The sequence below is a fragment of the Lactuca virosa genome, chromosome 1 (assembly GCF_052849685.1).
Source record: "Lactuca virosa cultivar CGN04683 chromosome 1, Lactuca_virosa_CGN04683_v6, whole genome shotgun sequence".
NCBI lineage: Eukaryota > Viridiplantae > Streptophyta > Magnoliopsida > Asterales > Asteraceae > Lactuca > Lactuca virosa.
In genome coordinates this window covers 31,235,162-31,254,369 of record NC_136426.1, presented here as the reverse complement: position 1 = coordinate 31,254,369, position 19,208 = coordinate 31,235,162, and positions in this window count along the sequence as shown.

Here is a 19,208-nt window from a genome sequence, read left to right as displayed (position 1 = left end):
ATACCGGGGCTTTGGGGGATGTTAAAATGAAGAAAATATGAAGAAAGGGGTGAAAGATGGCAAAATTTCAAAGTAACCGAGAAGGGTCGCAAGCCCTCTTATTTATAGAGGTCCGAAGCTGCTGATCCAATGGCTGAGAAGCCTCCACGCGTCAGCAGATCCGAAGGCTCGCAGGTGGCTCGCACATGGCTACGCATGCGAGGGCCTCGGTGTCACCTCCTGATTGGACCGAGGTCTAGTCCGAGGTAGGGTGGGTTCGTGGCATCATGCGAAGGCTCGGACACGAGGAAGAGGACACATGTCGGATTCTCACTGGACCGCTTTGGATGACTCAGCAGCTCGGATGACTCAGCAGAATTTTGGACACGCGTCGGATGCGAAGCGAGGAAACGTGGCCGAAGTCCACGTATGCGAGATTTCTCGGTTTTGGGGATTTTTCTCGATTTTCGTGCCAAAACTTCTAAAATCCTTAACTTTCGCATACGAGCTCCGTTTTTGACGTTCTTTATATGCACGCGTAGGTAAAATTACGCTCAACAACTTTCGTTTAGACTTCGTCGGCTAATTTTGACTTTAATTTTTATATTTTTATTTTTAACAGACCGGGACAGGAAATCTGTTAAAATATCATAACTTCTTCATCCGACGTCCGTTTTCGTCTGTCTTTTTACCGTTGTGCTACTATTGACGAGACCTTCGATTCTCGTTTAGGTCGTGTCGGCTAAAAATCACTCGATCTAAAATTCGAGTTTTTAGCTGTCTACTGCTAAGCTGAAACTTCGAAAAATCATAACTTCCTCATACGAAGTCAGATTTGGGCGTTCTTTTTATACCTACTCTCGGTTTAACGAACACTACGAGTTTCGTTTGGATCACTAAGGCTAAAAAGTAGTTTATCAAAAACTCACTTTTTACGATATTCGGCCCCGTGCCGGTTTTGTCGCGAAACTTCGACAGGTCATAACTTCTTCGTTATAACTCGAATTTCGGTATTCTTTATATATACGTAATCCTTGTCACGCCCACTACAAGTTTCTTAATAGATATCGGCTTTATCTAATATTTATTTTTGACGCTCATTTTTATTCTTAATTAATTAAACCCTAATAATTAAGCATAAAACACATAATTCACATAATATTCACATAATTCATTTTCATTTCTTCAAAATGAGTTACAAAGGTTAACCTAGACGATAATGTCAATATTAATGCCTAGCATAGAAACATGTGCATTAGAGGCCCGGTGAGCATGTGTTGTATATGTTTTGTTGTGTGTGGTATTTTGGGGTGATTCACTAAGCTTTGACTTACAGTTGTTGGTTTCATGGTTTCACGTACATCAGATGATCGGGACAAAACGAAGGCGTGATGGTACACATCCTCCTACTGATATATGTTTTGAGAGATTTTTGATACTCTGATTTTATGACTATGTTTTGGAAACAATGTTCTATATAACTTATCGTTTATGAAAATGGTTTTTGAAAACTGAAAATTTTATCATGATTTGTGGGATGTTACAAAGTTTTGAGTGGGATGTTTATGGGAATGGATGCTGAGAATAAAGCAAACTCTAAACATCATATTCCTTAAATAGGGCTCAAGGCCCAAGGTCTAGGAATTTGGGCTATGATGGATTCACGTCACGACCTACACAAGGTCGCGTCACTGCTCAATTACATGGAATTCGTCGCAACCATTAAGTATTCATGTCGCGACCCATCTAAAACGCCACATCCAACATAACTTAAAGAAGATCAAGAAACAACCCACTAACTAGAAACCAAGTGTACAAAGACAATTATAAATATGCAATTTAGATATTTACGCACCATGATCACATTTGTTGTGATCAAAACTGAGATCGGGCGAGGAATTTGAATCTTGTTGGAGTTGAAGCAAGATATCAACCATCTCATTTTCCTTTTTACCTTTTAATTAAAAAGTAGTTAAAATAAGTATTATCACTAATTTTATAAAAACAAATTATTCAAATTGTCTTCGAGTTGCCGACAAACAAAATGTATTATGTGAAAATATAACGAATATATGTTTTATTCTTTTTACATGATATTACAAGTTTATCGGGTCATTTACATATTTCCACATTTGCCCAAATTTTAAACTATATTAAAAATTTGGTCCAAACTTTTGCTTTTGTTTTTTTTTTTTCTTTTACAAATCTGACCAAACTTTTTTTTTTCAAGTCTATTTTTTTATAATATTTTTTAAAAAAATAAGAATTATTGCACATAATTTTATAGACTTTTTACAACCTTTTTTAAACGTCTTTTATAAACTTTTTTTATAAATTAGTTCTCAGCATTTAAAAATAAAAGTACAACGTTGTTTATCCTTCTTTTTTATAATATTTTTTAAAACCTTTTATACAACCTTTTTAAATATTTTTTAGATTTATTTACACCATTTTTAATGTTTTTTATCAACATTTTTAATCTTTTCCCTTAGAAATGTTAAAAAAATATAAATAAATAAGTTTAAAATGTTTCAAACGTTATAAAAATGTTAGTAAAAAGGCTTTAAAATCATAAATTCTAAAAATATTTTGAAACTTTTTAAACCTTTTTGTAAAACCTTTAAAAAGAAATCATTCTTTTTATAATATTTTTACTAACTAATCAAATTTTGTATATATTTTTTCTTATGTTTTTTAATATTTCTGTAAAAAAAATGTTTACAAATGATATAGAAAAGTATATAAAGTTTAAATAGGTTGTAAAAACAATTGTAAAAGACTGTAAAATGCTTAAAAAATGATGTAAAAAAGTTTAAGAAGTTTTAAATAAAAGTTTTAAAAAGATTATTAAAAAAGTTAAAAGTAATTGTAAAAATTATAAAAAAAAAATTTATAAAAAAGTGTAATTTTTATTAGACAAAACTGCAAAAAAAAAAAAAGAAAAAAAAAAAAGGTCCTTGTGATATGCATTTTTTCTGAGGTTTATTCAAAATTTCGACTTTTTTGGCTTTGTGGTCATTTTGAGCTAGTTTTGTTGCGGATTTGGTCTCTCAGTAAACTGAAATGACTTTTATACCATTGGGGTATTTATTTTCTATTTTTCTTTCATTTCCTTAAATATTTTATAATTATTAAATATACAAATGGCTCACATCTCTCTCTCTCTCTATATATATATATATATATATATATATATATATATATATATATATATATATCGTTTATATATATATATATGGTTACATGATTCATCAGAGGAAGAAATGGAGCTACATTATTCATCATCTTCTTTGAGAGGGAAACAGGATTGTGTGAGAGATCGATCGATAGAGAGGGAGAGAAATGGGTTCATGATAAGAATAAGGGTAGCAAAGGAAGAATCGAGTCACTCTTTCTCTTCCACAACCGTCTCCGTTATCTGATCATGTAACATCCATAAAAATCAGGCCAATTTAAAACTTTTTCAACCATTCAAAACCATTAAGTTATTACAAAGTGTTTTCAGAATATTTTAGAGATCAGAATATCCCAGAAATCATGATCATAAAAATGAGAGGATGTGCACGATCACGCCTTCGCATTCCCACGATCATTAGAAGTACCTGAAACAAAATCCAAAATTGTAAGCCCGAAGCTTAGTGAGTTCCCCCAAAATACTCATACACATAACAGTACACACATAATCACAAACAACATACTATAGGTCCAATCAACCATCGGGTTGGAATACCCCAGGCCCTCAACCATCGGGTTGGAATGCCAACATACTATGGGTCCAGTCATCCTCGGGATGGTATACCCTCGGCCCACAACCATCAGGTTGGAATGCCCACATACTACGAGTCCAATCATCCTCGGGATGGAATACTCACGGCCCACAACCATCGGGTTGGAATCCCCAGATCTGTTGGCTTTCGCACAAAGTTGATAAGCCCCAACCACTAATCAAACATATGTACATATATCAGACAATCACATAACATTCTATAGACAGACAAACCGATCTAGCAGATCATGACAGCATAATACATCCTATCTACTAGGATACCGATCTAACAGATCCTAAGATACTCGAGCATATGACATATCAGGATAACAATCCAAGAAGGGCCGACCTTGGTGCCTTAGACCCTTGAGTATAATGAGGAAAACTCACCTCACAATGTCGGACCTTAGCGATAAGATCAAACTTTCGAATCACAGCCACAAACTCCACCACCTATATTCACCATAGGACCACTTCCATAAATTCCCTATTTACTAAAATACCCCCAGAAGTCAAATTGGTCAACCCTTGGTCAAAGTCAAAGTCAATGGTCAAGGTCAACAGTCCATGTTGACCCAACTCGTCGAGTGCAGCTCACTGACTCGTCGAGTCCTTCCATAACTCGAGAAATCGTGAAACCCCTAGTTGACTCGCCGAGTTTCCAACCAACTCGTCGAGTCCATGCATGTCCAAATGTCCGGAAAACCCTAACTGACTCGTCGAGTCTTCTTACTGACTCGCCGAGTTCATGCAGAACCAATATATGTAATCTTCATTCGACTCGTCGAGTCGGCCATAATACTCGTCGAGTCCCTTCAGTTCATTTCCCATCCAGACGTTTTTAAGCTACCCCAAAGCTCCATATTGCAGATCTAACCTCCTAGAGCATGGTTTCCACGTAAAGTTGCAAACTTTACGTACATGCATGGTCCTAAATGCCAAAACCAAGCTAAGGGAAAGATTTAACCCAAAGAGAAGGGCCAATGCTTGCTAAATCTGATAACTTTATGACTACAGGGACCAAGAGGAGTACAGATCCGAAGTTACAACTTCAGATCATGCCCAATAGCTGAATTGACTCACAAATATGCTAAAAATGGCCCTAAACCTATGCATGAAGAGATTTAGCTAAAGATTAGTCAAGGTTAAGACTTGTTACCTTCAAAATGATGCCAAGATGAAGTAGAGTCAGATCCACAAGCTTCTCTTTGCTCCAAGCTCCTTAGACTTCAAGCCTTCTTCACAAAATGCACCAAAATCACACTTTAAATCTCACAAACACTCAAGAACAAGGTCTATACTGATTAGGGTTTCTTCTGGCCTTCAAGAGGTGGTAGGTGATGGGTTTTAAGAAATATAACAATCCTTTGGTGCACATACAACCCTAAATTCTTTGGATCTAATTTTTCTTAAGTTATACATGCAATTTCATTTTTCCAAAGCATGAAGCCTAACTATCATACAACATTGATATTTGAAATTTAAAAACAAGTAAGATGATTACCTCTTTGTTGTAGCTTGTAGAACTTGGCCTTACAAGAGCTTAGCACCTCAAATGTGATGCCTCAAATATTTCACAAAACACCAAGAACAAATGGAGGATTATGAGGGAGAGCTTGGAGGCACCAAAATCGGCTATATTCTTCTTAGAATACACAAGTGCCGATTTTAGGGGTTAGGGGTTACATTTATAGTGTAGAATTTCAAGAGTCACTTGTAAAGCCTAATTCTTACACTTAGGCTTATTATCCAACAATTGATTTGGACTAACACTTCATGGACTATCTCATAAGCTTAGTCCATCACAAATCAATCATGGATCATTAGCCCAAACCATATGTATCACTGATTTATATAATCAGTCCCCGTTAATTTAATCAATCTCTTTTGATCACTAAATTAATTCTTAATCAATACTAATTAAATAATATGATTTCTCAATTAATATATTATACTTATAATATATTAATAAATCACAAATAGCCTCTTTCTCAAATATCCATCCCATCAAATTGTTCTGGTGAATGCAACCCAAAATGGACCATGCTACTATCGGGCCAAGTACATACCAATTATAGTTATGGGCTTAGACACCTAATCCAACAGTCTCCCACTTGGATAAATCTAATAACTATAACTTCCAATGCAACTTTAAAATCCGATTAGCAATCGTAGCTTTCAAAAGCCGTTGTCAACTCTGATTAATAACGCGTCCTTTAGATAAGGGATCATATATTCCTCCATTCTTCAAGATATTGTATGGACTAAGACATGGATTATAATCATTCTCTCTGTCCAAGTTCTGTTTCCCGATTTCCGATTTATGATGACTGACAACAGACTTCATTGAAAACATCAATTTAGTCCAGGATTGGTCAAGCGCTTAGGGTGTCATCACTGAATCATCGAGGGGCCCATAGATATCGCTTTTATCCCATTAAGGGTAAAAGGAACGGATAAACTTCGACTCATATGCTTGTACTATTTACTCATCAAATCACACATAACAATCCGTTTTATAATACCAAGTTACTGGTGCGTTTACGCATTATCAATATGCAACCGACTCGTAAACGAAAACTCATATCTCTCTGTTTCAAGAATATAAGATATTATCGTCTCACAATCACTCGTGATAAAATCCATGAAGTGATTCATGTGAGCGTGGGTTTAATCCAGTACTCAAATTCCTATTTCAGGAGTACTCATGAATACTGCAGCAAACATTTTCTATGTCTAAGCTTTTAGACAAATCTACAGATGGATTCATGACAGTCTTTCCTCATTACTTACTTCCAAAGTATGATCGACTGTGGATGCTTGCATAACCTAGTTATCCGGGAAGTAAAACATGTGAAGTGAAACACAAGAATAATTTAATCCAATATGGTCTCAAAACTTTTGAATATAAATAAAAACGCTTATTATTTAATCACCATATCGATTACACATTATTCATTGTATAATTGTTTCGATTAATCAACTTAATACTTGAATTAAAAACAATAGTTATCCCATGCTCCAAGCATGCACACTATGTTTACCTATGGTCCTTTCTTTATGAAACAGATCAATTGAAACATTTCTAATGATGCTTATTTCACAATTCCAAATCCTTATCATAAGTGTAAGAATACCAAATTCTTGCACTATTATAATGTGTTAGATTCCGAGCTATCATGCAATGGTCATTTTGTAATGACCAGGCACTAAAGTCACAGAGACTTTGCCAATTACAAAACATTCCATTGGAGATACGAAGTCTCATATTCAAAGTACATTCCTTTGAATATCCTTCTTGCATAAAAGTTTCTACACATAGATTCTTAATATCCAACTCTCATTATGGAAACATTTCCATATTGCCATATGACAATCCTATCTATTCATAATCATGTAAATATGGTCCATCAATTACTATACTTCCAACTGTCCAAAAGCAACCAATCTTTGGCGAACCTTGGATTGTCCTTAACAATGTTTAACAACTTTGGTCATATACGGTTCTGGTCCATTTTCCTTCTTAATGCCCTAGGCATTTGGAAAATTCAGAACACACAAATATTATAGCATATGCAATCGAAACTATACCCGAAGCATATGGGACACGATTCATAATGTCTTACATAAAGGCATGATACTTTACCAGTCTCTCGCTATAACATTTCCACATGTAGAATTTCCTTATGTTGAATCATTTCATCATAACATTCATATATGTTCATGACTAAATTCTATTAAAATCTCAATCTAAGCTTTTAGATTTGAAATGAAGTATGAGTTCCTCTCCCTTAATTATAGCAAGACAATTTTTCAAACTGTGCAACTTTGCAAACTTTTGTTTTCTTTAATTAGCATTGCTCACTCGCAATACTTAACGTAATAATTGTGCTCCCACTAGCATAATAATTACATTCTTGCAAGCATAACACTTATGCTCCCACTAGCTTTGACATGTACCCATAAATCTGCTGGACTTCTACAAATCAATACTTATTGACTTTCTTTCCAAAGTTTAGATTTTTGATACTTGGTGCTTCGAAAAGTCTTTTATCTAAGCGCATACACCTTTTATTAGAAAGCTCATATGTGTGTCTAAACTATTTCATAACTTACAACAACAAGTCATGAATGTTCAAACTTTTTGCCATTTCTCACAGTTCGAACTATGAAGAGGGATGTCGTAATCATAATCGAATTTGAGAACGCAATTAACACAACTGCTATCTCCTCAAAATCTACCAGTGAAAGCATTTCCTCACAATCATTTTCATGAAGGAGAGAAACCTTTTGCCACATAGATTTTATAGTGTATGTGTTCCTATCCATGTAAATTTGTCATAACCATAATCACAAGACAAGGTTTGTGACAAATCCAAACTCATATGGACTGAACTTGTTCAATCTTAATTTCTTGCCATCTAGTAGCACTAGGGCCCATCATTGCTTCCAAGTTGCTGTGCAACTCACCCCTATCGATCAATGTACTTTCATTGACCAAGGTGCTTTGCCTTATGCAATCAAATGAGAACTCATAGAACTCACATGCATAGTTTACTTAATTGGAATAGGCATAGAAACAAGAATATGTCAACACGATAGGTTACGAACCTCAAGTCGTGTGATAGTGATAAACAATAGGTTTATTCTTGATTAGTTCTCGAACTTATTCAAGATCATTAATACTCCCACTGACCTCTTGACATATAAGATTCTCTGTCAAGCAACGTTCCTTGACAAACAAATATTCAAGAGTTGGTGTGGATTCTTATCAAGATAACAATTCATGTAATTGGTCTTAGTTGGTCTTTGTCTTTACTAAGACATCGCAACTACCAATTTAAAATGTGCATGAGTAATAGAACTTTTCTACTCCACATTTCATGATGTGTTATAATCCTATTTAGGATATGTCACGCAAGACACAATCTTGGAGTATGACTCTAAGACTCGATTTTGGAACGAAGTATGACTCATCCTTTTGATTTTAACCATTTTAACAATTCCCGATACCTCTCCTTAGTCATATAAATGCACTAAGGTATCCTTAGAGGATCAATTTTGACATGGTTCCATAATTATAAGGATGATCATAAAACACGATACTAAAGTATTCTCATTTCCTTTCAGATTGGAGAAACTTTTATCCTTCCGCCTAATTGATTCTTCTTATTCGTTCTGCTTATACTTTGAAACTTTTCAATGTATTAGAATTACACTTAATCTTGTAAGTATAACCATACTTACTAAACTTTTAGTAAATTATGACAAATAGTATTTATCATTCTTTATGGTGGATCTAACAAGTACACATTAATGTGCACTAGATCCTTAAGTCTTTCACATGACTCACATACATATGTGAACAAGGAATTAGTCTTAATTTCCCAAATATGAAAATTCTCATACATCACACAATACAAGTTGTGTGATTCTAAGTTTCTATCCAATTGAAACTTGGGTGATGAGAATCCTTCCTTATTTGGTAAACTATGACACTTTACCACAAATGATATAACTAAGAATCAAATCCATATTCAATATTGCTATTAATAGAAACATATAAAAAACATTTTTCACAAATGCCATTGCAAGGAAATATAAAATAAGACAAAATCAAAATTTTCTTTTATTTATAAAATGCGGAAAACTTGTCCTTACAACGCAAATACAAATGAAAATTATGTTACTAAATATTCCTAAGCAATCTATCATAACTCCTAAGCAGTAGCTCAAAAATCTGTTCATCGAACCATGCAATCGAAATCCATCTCTTCGCGACCAGACTCAGCTTACTTTTCCTTTAAGCTTCCTTTCTCTTCTTTGATCCTACAAAACATCAAAATGCAATCTTATCACATCATGTATTAAGAATCTATAAATAGGAACTTAATAGAGTTAAATAGTAGACTTACCTAAAGTAGAGTCATACATTTTGACTTTACCATTCTTGCGATCCTTCAGGTAGATACGGGAGCTTCGCATCCAATGCCCCTTCTCTTGGCAATAGAAACAAACAGACTCTTTCGGAATGGCGCATGGGATTATCTCAGACTCGACCTCTCTCTTATGATCAAACTTTTCGACCATGGCCGATTTCTCTCCCTTATGAGAAGAAACCATTTCTGGACTATCACCTTTGCCATTGTTAGGGTCGATAGAAATTTGGGATGCATATCTTCCATTCAAATTTGCTTGACAAGTGCGCCAAATCATTGCTGATTCAGCAGCAATTAGCAAATATGTAAGATCGATAAGGGTCACGTCGTGATCTATCATATAGTAGTCTTTAACAAACTTACTATATGACTCGGGAAGTGATTGAAGAACCAAGTCAACAACCAACTTTCTCGGGAAAACGACACCCAACATTCCCATCCTGTCAATATGCAACTTCATCTCCAAGACGTGAGCACATACATACTTTCCATCTTCGTGTTTGCTTGTCAATAGGGCTTGAGCGATCTTGAACTTTTCAAGTCAACGAACATGTGGGTCAGGGATAATAGTTGGAGGAGGTGGAGGAAGAGAAGTTCCACCAATGCACGAAGAATGGATTGATCTTTCACCTCGATCGTCATGTGGAATATCATCTTCGAATGGAAAACCTTTTCCAAAGGATTGAGGAAGACCATAGTTGTCAAAACTAGACATCTCTAAAAGGGAGAAATTGAAGTTAGTTAATTCAATCCTTAATATAACACCCAAATGAAATATTAAGGCTAGGACCCAACACAATAATTCACAATTCGGAAGAGGGATGCCGTAATCCAATTGCAAATTATTTGAAGGTAGGTAAATGACGATTTACCAATTCCACCATGAAAACGAAATCTTAAACGAAGTATTTTAAATGAAATTCCTAAATCTTTTGAGATTCATTGAATTTTTTAATGGCATGTTTAATCTCGATTATGCCCTTCAAGTTTGTGACTGGGATACCGAGGATCACAAACAAGGTGTGAATAACCATACAAATTAGTTTGGTACTCTCGAAGTCATTTATCACCTAATCAATGTGTCGGTTAGCCACACACGCTCCATTGATCTATGATAACCTATGAGCTACCCATTGCTATCCTTCATTAGTCCCATATTAGTGTGCCTGTTAACCACACACGCTCCACTAACGACCAATAAGGTGCAATGTGCAATTTCATGGGTTAGCATCAAATTCACATTTTTCCTAAGGTAAATAAGATTGAGAATTTATAAAAGGTTTAGTTGCTTTATATTTCATTATACTTTTAATGGGGATTTAAATGTCCTATCAAACCTGTTCGGCTAACGACCCTCCACTGGTCATGGGTGCGGTGGGTAAGAGTGGATACCCAATGACGGTCATTTTACAGGCCGCTTCCTTAAACACCCCTTATAGACCAACTTCGTGAATGAGGCCTACTAACGGTAAGATTGACTTTTAACTTATACATATATAATATATTAGACTTTTAATTTTATATAGTATAAGGGTGTATTTTACACATTTAAAATACTAAGTGGTTTAATCTATTAATAAATTAGAGTTTTAATTTAATTAAACTTAAACCATGCCATTATGTATTTATTAATTCTCTCTTTTAATTAACCACTTAATTAATTCAATAAAACCATAAGGGTGTAATTTGAACTATTCAAAATATCAAGGTTCTAAATTTAAGATTTCAAAATTAAGGTCATTTAATTAAATTTTAAGTTACAAAACCAAGAGGTGCACTTATGAACCTTTTCAAATTACTAGGGATTTAGAATTTAATATTTCAAAACTGAAACCTTTTAAATTCCAAAACTTGAGGACAAATTTTGAAACTCTTCAAAATCTCTTAGAACTTTATACTTTTAAAATTCTAGAGTTTAGAATTTAATGTTTCATAATTAAGACTTTTCAAATTCCAAAACTTGAAGACAAATTTTGAAACTCTTCAAAATCTTTTAGATCAAATTATTAAACTAATAAAATAATCATATAATTTTATCTCTTACTAATTTGACATAATTCAATTTATATAGCAAGACAATTCAAATCAAATAATATAAATAATCAACTTATCATATATTCAAATTATCTTAAAATTTGACAATTATCCTTCAATTTGGATGAAGATAATCATTACCTTATCATAAAAAACAATTTTTTATTAGTCAAAACAGTTTGTGGTAATGTTGTCTGAGAAACTACAGTTCGGTAAAAGTTACTGCCCCACCGATGCAAAACAGGTTGAACATTATGCCAAGGGGTTACTACTAGAGTATTGAGTTATTGTGAGGCAGCGCAACACTTTGGCGGCTGCCATGGATGAGGCTATTCGAATCGAGGTTGATTTGGCCACACCCGGGCGCACTGTGATCAAGGGTGGGGAGAAGAGGAAATGGGAGGGTTCGTCTGAATCCTCGAGGAAGAAAAATAATGGTCACCATGATACGAGGGGTGACAAGTCGGATTACTGTACGGAGTGTCGCTCCTCACATAAGGGGTCATGAAGTAGCGACACCATGAGATGCAGACGATGTGGAAAATTAGGCCACAAGCAAGAAGAGTGCAAGAATGAGCCACTCTGCTATAATTGTAGGCAGACGGGTCATATGAGTGGTCAATGTCCAAATACAAAGGTTCAGGATGGTAGCAGTGGTAAGAAAAATGATGCACCAAAAGTGCAGGCGCGAGCATTTCAGATGACTGTTGAGGAGGTCAGACGCGATAATGAGGTATTCTCAGAACTTTTTCATCTAAGTGTTTTGTTGCTATTTATCATTGTGTTGATGTTAGTGTGGGTAGACCAATCGTATTTGTTGAATTACGTGTTTGTTGTATGTTAGCATAGAGTATTTCTGAATTTTTGTGTGTTAGACATGGTAAAAGCGGTAGGGAATCCTGTTTTCATTTTTTGGGAAATGTACGAGGGGTGTTCTAATATGATGGATGGACACATTTTTCCCTTTTAACTTGGATTCCAATCGGGATCAGGTCGTGCGACGTTGTCATGGATAGGTTTTGACTGTCTTCCAGTCAGACTAAGATTCTCTACGCTAGAAGCATGAGCGAGTTTCGCGTTTCGTTTGAGTGTATGTCTGTTTTGTGAGGAGAGAACTCTAGGGTTCATTTCCATCCTTTGTGCTTTGTGAGTATCAAGTGTTAGGTTCCTTGGCTCATGCGGTGGAGGGTTCAAGGAAGTCAGTGGGTACATTCTTGTTGAGGTGGTCAAGGAGTTTAGCGATGATAATTATTCTTCATGGCAAGCTATGAGGTGAGTCTCTTTTTGCTAGACAATTTACAATTCGATGAGTTGATGCACGAGAAATGAAAGTTGGTAGATATCTTGGCGAGAAAAATATCAAGTAACCATGAATGAAACGATGCAAGCTCATTAAACTCTCCAATGGGAGGACGGGTACAGGTTAGGAGTGACCTAGGGGGTTGTAGAATATGCGAAGGTTCACTATCTTAGGTTGTTTGTATCGGTAACTGATTCCGAGGACGGAATCATTTTAAGGAGAGGAGAATTGTAACGACCCGAAAATCCTACCGTAAACGACGTTAGCTTCCGTTACTCGAATAATAATTATTGTAAATAATTTTTAGTTTTAATGATAATAAGTTAAAATAAAATGAGTAAAAATGATGTTAATTAATATCTAAGAGAATTAGTTAATATTTTAAAAAAAAGTATATAAATAAATTATTTTATATAAGCCAAATGTTTAATATAGTTCAGGGTTAAAACTAATTCAATCAAAAATAGAAGGTTGGATATGAACAAAGGAGCATACATAGAGGGTTAACGTTGTAACTTGAGAATTAAAACAATTTCAATGCTACGTAAATCTGGGATAGGTTAAAAGAACTCTACTCAACCGATGAGGATCTAGAATACTCAATCCAAACCTTGTTGCTCTCAGAATTTGGAGTTTTCGAACAGAAACCTGAAGAGAAACTGATACAAACCTTCGATCGCTTTAATCATCTCCTTAGCAAGATGATCAAACATGGTATTGAAAGAAAATTGATCGAGCAAAAGGTAACCTTCATGAATGGTTTAAGACCAGAATGGATGGCAGTGGTGTCAACAGTCCGTTTCTTTCTTGGGTTAAGCCTTTACGTTCATTAATTAGGGTAACGTTAAGAAAAACCAATCGTGCGTTCTTTTCCCTTCTCCTTATACAAACACATAAAGAAAAACCGAACCTCCCTTTGTGTGTTTGTGCGAGATCGACAGCAAGAAGAAGAAGGAAAAAAAAACAAATCGAACGAATTGTAGAGGAAGGAAGGATTGACGAGCAAAGGGGAAGGAGGGAGGAAGAAGAGGTCTTGTTTGATCGATCCTAGAGGGGAGGAAGAGGGCTACGTTTTTGGCCAAGAATTGGTAAAAATCATATTCTAATTTCTTTGTGGTGTTAATTTATCAATTCCTTGTTAATTGATGATTGTTGTGGTCAATTCTTTTTCTAATTGGTGGTTTCAATCTCATCTTCTTCTTCCTACAAACCTTGAAGGTTCATATGGTTCAATTTCACTTTTATTGGGTGTTTATGATAGCTCAATTGCAGTCAAAATTGCTTATGAACACCTTCATTAAGTTTATTGCTCAAGTTTATGTTTTGATCAAAGTTTTGGAGTCACAATTCTTCTTGTTGATTTCTAAAACTTATGTTAAATTCCACCATGAATCAAATGGATATGTTTCTGTGATTAAATCATGCTATTTCTGTTAAGAAGTTAATTTTTACCCTTATAGGTGTTCTTAGTGATGGCTTAATGCGTTAAGTGGTCAAAAAGCCTTTGAAATCCAAAGCTGAGAAATTCAGCAAGAATTACCAATATGTCCCTGTATTGGAAAAATTATAGAAAAATCACCAGAAATCGAATTGATGATCTATAAACTCTTAAAGTTTCCATTTTGAGTCTAGTTTATCCTTGAAATTTTCCAGAACCTGTTGTTGCTTCTAACTTAGGTGAAAATCGCATTTTTCACCAGCTGGTCAGAATTTAGCTGCATTGATAGGCAGTTTTGTAAAAATCATATAAAATTGTAGAAAAATCGTTTGGACCTTCAAAAGTACATTCTGAAAAGATAATAGTCTGAACTTCTGGAATATGAAATAAAAACGGAATATATACAGGTTTCAAGTGTGCTAAAACAGCTCTAAACAGGTGGCTGTTTTGGGTCCAAAACTGAGAATTTTAATTGTTAGTTGATTTATGTGTTTGGGTTATAAATTTGTCATCTTTGGCATTATAGAACAACAATAACCTTTTTATTTGAAATGTAATAGGGGCAAGGGTGATATTTCAACCAATACAAGATTTGAACTGTGAGTTGGTCACATCTTTGGCAAAGGTGAGTCAACTTTGTGGTTTAAAAAGTACATTGTTAGGAGTATCCCATATCTTAGATGGATTGGGATGAACCTAGTTATCTAGGATGCATGTGCCCATTTTGATGATTGATTGTTATGCCATTATTGTTGAAATATTTTATGTGTAATGATATCTAGGGTGTTGCATGTTAGACTCTTCCTTGTTTGGTGTGAGATGTGAGTTAGGGTCATGCTAGATTGAGTGAAGTGTATGAACATTATGTGATGTGAGCATGTTAATTCTTGTTTAAAAATATTTGTTTAAAATGTTTTAGGACAAGCATGCTAGTGTTGTATCAACTTCATTGATGTGTTGTGTATGGAAGTAGTGTGTGATGTAAAATGTAATAACTTCATGAAATTACATGTTTGCATGAAAATAACCCTTAAAAAGATAATATGTTAATAAAAGAATATGCATAATAATTACATCATTAATTGAAAGGGTAAAAGTGTAACTCCTTATTTAATTCATCATTATTAAATTAAAAAGGTGAACACACTAGTGGGGTGAAGGGTAGAAACCTAGACATAGGTATTGTAACGCCCGTGTTTCTACGATAGGCATTAATGATGATGTAATATTCTAGGTCAACCTTTGTAACTCATTTTGAAGAAATGAAGAGGAATTATGTGATTATTATGTGAATTATGTGTTTTATGCTTAATTATTAGGATTTAATTAATTAAGAATAAAAATGAACGTCGAAAATAAATATTAGATAAAGCTGATATCTATTAAGAAAATTGTAGTGGTCGTGACAAGGATTCCGGATATATAAAGAATACCGAAATCCGAGTTATAACGAAGAAGTTATGACCTGTCGAAGTTTCGCGACAAAACCGGCACGGCGCCGAATGACGTAAAAAGTGAGTTTTTGATAAACTACTTTTTAGCCTTGGTGATCTAAATGAAAGTCATAGTGTTCGTTACACTGAGAGTATGCATAAAAAGAACGCCCAAATCTGACTTCGTATGAGGAAGTTATGATTTTTATAAGTTCCAACTTAGCGGTAGACAGCTAAAAAACTTGAATTTTAGATCGAGTGATGTTTAGCCGACACAACCTAAATGAGAATTGAAGGTCTCGTCAATAGTAGTACAACGGTAAAAAGACAGACGAAAACGGACGTCGGATGAAGAAGTTATGAATTTTTAACGGATTTCCTGTCCCGGTCTGTTAAAAATAATAATATTAAAATTAAATCAAAGTTAGCCGACGAAGTCTAAACGAAAGTTGTAGAGCGTAATTTTACCTACGCGTGCATATAAAGAACGTCAAAAACGGAGCCTGTATGCGAAAGTTATGGATTTTAGAAGTTTTAGCTCAAAAATCGAGAAAAACACGAAATCCGAGAAATTTCGCATGGTCCGGAATAGGCCACGTCACCTCGCCTGCGGAGCTGCCCCGTGTCCGATCTCGGTGAGTCATCAGACGCGTGTCCGATCCGGAGAGCCGTACGAAGCCAGCTGTCCGTCACATGTCGCAACCCTCGCATCCGAGGCTTCGGTCCAATCAGAAGCCGCCACCTGCCCTTCCCCGTGTTGACCTGCGAAGCGAGCCACCTAGAGCCTCGCATGCGAGCTGCATGTTCACTTATCCTGCCCTTCGGTCCGAAGCTCGCCCCTATAAATAGAAGGGTGCGAGACCTCCCGGGTAACTTTGGAAATTTGCCATATTTCACCCCTAAATCCATATTTCTTCCATTCCAACTTCCCCCAAAGCCCCGGTATTATACCAAACACCCAAAATACGTTCTGAAGTGCCCGAAGACCCGAAAAAATTTATCTTTTCGGTTTTGAAGCCCAACCCTCGCAGAGTCCGGTTTCTTAATAAAACTCCCGGTTTTATCAGAAACGATTGTTTTAGGAAACGAAGTGCTGCCCGATTATCGTTAAATCAAGTGAGTGTATAGTCACTTTCATCTTACACATAGATATGAAGTATTTTATATAAAATACATGCTATGTATATATATGTTGTTTGTTTACTTGGGATGGATGTTGAATGAATGTTTTATACATGTTTAAAATGATTTAAAATGTATATATATTTTATCTTCAAATATGTTGGGTAAAACATGGGTAGATAAAGAATGAGGGATAAAAGTACTGTATAGATGTACGTTGGTAGCTATGAATTTAGTACAGTATAGATGTACGTTGGTAGCTATGGATTTAGTACGTTGGCAACTATGGACTTAGTGCCTGTTGTATAAACCTTGGCGACGATGTGACTTCGTGCCTGTTTGACATAAATTGCTGAGGAAAAGTAGTGTTGTCACTCCGATGTTTGCCTTATTTGACATAAATTGCGGAGGAAAGCAATGTTGTCACCCCATTGGTTGTCTTGTTTGACATAAATTGCTGAGGAAAACAATGTTGTCACCCCATTGGTCGCCTTATTTGACATAAATTGCTGAGGAAAGCAGTGTTGTCACCCCGATGGTTGCCTTATTTGACATAAATTGCTGAGGAACCCCCGAAGCAGTGTTGTCACCCTGATGAAAATCCTTAGGCTAGGTCCCTTGTGATAGTTGTTTTAGGGACGTAAAGTGAGGATAACGGGAATGGGTAATCAGGATTATTTTTGGTTGATAAATTTATTGTTGAATGATGAAATTAATAAATTTATTATTTGTGGGTTAAAAACCCTATATGCTCACCAGGCTCCCAAGCCTGACCCACTCAGTTTGTTTGTATCACAAGTATTGATATGAAGCTACTTTACACCGAGAGATTAAAAGAGATGTAGATCACTAGTGTTAGTGAATGTAAGTTCTGTTTATGCTTATGTTTCTGTATTGACGATGACATCCCAATGGTTTAAGTGAATAAAATACATTTATTCGGAAATGATTTGATAATATAATTATCATGTTTTTATGGGAACAAATTCCACAACATCTTTTAAAAGGATTACTCTGATTTTATTTTAAAAGCATAAATTAAATCGATCTTTTCTGGCCGAGAAATTTGGGGATGTCACAGGTATATACCCAATCCGGATATTATGATTGCCTAGTGGGTTGAAAGATACCTATAGGAAAAAGAGCTTAAGCCAACTTTGACGCCGACTGGTTTTTCCAGACAACCACTCGGGACATGGTCTTGGTACACCTTGGTATACCGGGACTGGAGTGATGTTGGTCAAGTGGTGGGACCAGCGCAAACATCACGTGGGATTTGGGAGGTGTATCTGTTGGTATTGGCACCGCTCGTAACAATCCTGAACGACAACGCATATACATGTATGTGCACAGTCGGAGTAGCGAATGCAGCGCACCGGGAGCAATGATTACGGGTGAGAGTCGCGCCTCACTTAGTGCATTGGGTCGTACCGGTCACGTTAGTAGCGAACGGGGTCTTTCTTTAGGGGTTTTTGCGGTGAATAAATAGACCCTAACTAGGAGGTAATACTTTAATAACTACAGCGGTGAGCGGTGAGTAATTATTAATGTAAATAGGAGAAACAAAATATTATATATAAATATTTAAGCGGTGAATCAATAAGGTTAAATTAGTTACAGCGGCGTTGATGAGAGTAACTAATAAAACAAGCTCTAACTGAAGAATTAAAATAAATTGAGCTAAACCAGTGTTTGTTATGTGGTGTGATGTTGTATGTCTTGTTGGTGAGTCTTTCACTGTGTGGATGTTTTGTGTGAATCTATCTATGATATGTGTGTTCTCTTAACACTGTACTATATTGACTCACTTAGTTTATGCTAACACTTGTTATTTGCTTGTTGGTTTCTGTATATTGGAACAGGTAGCTTGACATGATGCCTTGGTGAGGATGGGAACCTTTGGGTAGTTTAATTTAGTATCTTTAGATATGATACCATTTGGACATGTTGGGTTTTCATCATTATGTTTTGTGAACTTTGATTTTAATGGGTTTGTTTTCACATGAAAGTACACAATTGTGATGTTTTTGAAATAATCTTAAAAGTCTTTTGCAACGTATTCTGTTAAATGAATGCTTTAAAAATGAAAAAAATTGGGTGAAAAAAATCACGATGTTACATCTGCAGGGGCAGAACTTCGTCGTTGAATCTTTCTAGGAAAGATTCGTGTAGAGCTTCAGCGCTCACCTTACTATGC